Below are 1,473 nucleotides of genomic sequence, written 5' to 3'. Positions count from 1 at the left end.
GAACTTGAATTGTTTGCTTGATGAATTATAAATGAATGGCCTCCTTTATATACTAGTCTCTTATGGGCTAGCGTGTAAATATTAATTGTTACACAAGTTCTTAATATTTACAAGATAAGGGCTTTCTCTAGAATTCTCTACAAGCCTAGAAGATTCCAAGAACTTTCCTAGCAAATCCATAAACATCTAGGATCTTCCAAAGGAAATGTCCATACTTCTCTAGAATCTTCTCACAAATGCAAGCATTCCTCCTATGTAAGCTTCCACATGACATTAATATATGCCAAATGGCGCTTATGTGGCATGATGACATGGCGAATCATCACATTTATCCTCTCTTTTTTCTCTTATTCCAACCCAACAGCGTACAACCCCAAACCTCTAACTCTACCCCTAAAATAACAAAACGGCTACCTAATTCACATTATGGATGTTCTCCTTTTATGTCTCCCCCTCCCCAATATCTTAATATTGTAGTTTCTTTCTCTAAATTCACGAATCAACTACCCATTGCATATGACAAAATGCTGAAAAAGAGGCGCTGAGAGAGAATAATTTACATCTGAGTGTAGTAGAACCAAACTTTTATAAATTTTTCTATACCCTTGTATACAAAATTCAATTAATAACGGTAGACTATGATTATTCTCTTTTTAGAAAGATAAAGAAAACATAAGGGAAACAAAAATTAAACGGGGGATATATTTTGTTCGTCGTTTGTACTTGTAATATCACGATCTTCGTCGGTATATGGATAACAGTCACAAAATTCTCCCATGTCACAATAAGGTCTACAATGATGACCCACAGCTAAATAGGCACAATCTTCATGTTTTAAACATGCTAATTCACCTAGAGCTGTCGCTTTAAAACATAGGAGATCTGTAAAAAAAAATATCGTTAGTCATATATATATATAATCATTATATAATATATAGTGGCTATTAACAACAATATCGACTGGCTATCTGTGTAAAGATTTCAAGAGAATGAGAGAGAGTCACAAACCTATTGCAACAATAAGAAGCGTCAAAGTATAAACCAACTTCAAGGATGACTTCTCCATATCTACAATGCTTATGTAGTTATGTTAGCCTTTTTCACCATTGTATAAATTTTTAGATACTTTTATAGTCCAGATAATAGTCTCATTTATGAGAAACTGCCGTTATATTTTGAGAAATATGCTCTTTAATTCTCCCTTTACTATTCCAAATTAACGTAACTCCCTTTCCAATCCCTAATACTTGTACTTAATGGAGTAACGTTTTCTTTCTTTCTTGAAAAAACGTATCATGAATTGTATATTTGTTCAACTTAAAGAACAAATTTTAGAATAAGCAATTGAATTTATACTTAAGGCTACTAAAAAATGTGGTTGTGTTTAAATCATAGACGGCTCAACGGTATTGGTGGCCTAAAGCCAAACTTTAAGAAGATGCCTTAAATTATATAAATAAAATTTTATATGGT

General features: G+C 32.5%; 1 long non-coding RNA gene across 1 annotated transcript; it reads right to left on the bottom strand.

The window, feature by feature from the left end:
* Positions 1-569: 569 nt before the first annotated feature.
* Positions 570-1,090, bottom strand: LOC104111042 (uncharacterized). The gene is made up of 2 exons (XR_689587.3): positions 1,009-1,090; positions 570-882 (listed from the first exon to the last, which is right to left on the bottom strand). It is a non-coding gene; the product is annotated as an uncharacterized lncRNA (long non-coding RNA).
* Positions 1,091-1,473: the final 383 nt, after the last annotated feature.

The sequence above is a fragment of the Nicotiana tomentosiformis genome, chromosome 1 (assembly GCF_000390325.3).
Source record: "Nicotiana tomentosiformis chromosome 1, ASM39032v3, whole genome shotgun sequence".
Classification (NCBI taxonomy): domain Eukaryota; kingdom Viridiplantae; phylum Streptophyta; class Magnoliopsida; order Solanales; family Solanaceae; genus Nicotiana; species Nicotiana tomentosiformis.
Note: the sequence above shows the minus strand (reverse complement) of the source record. Positions and strands in the feature narration are given on the sequence as shown.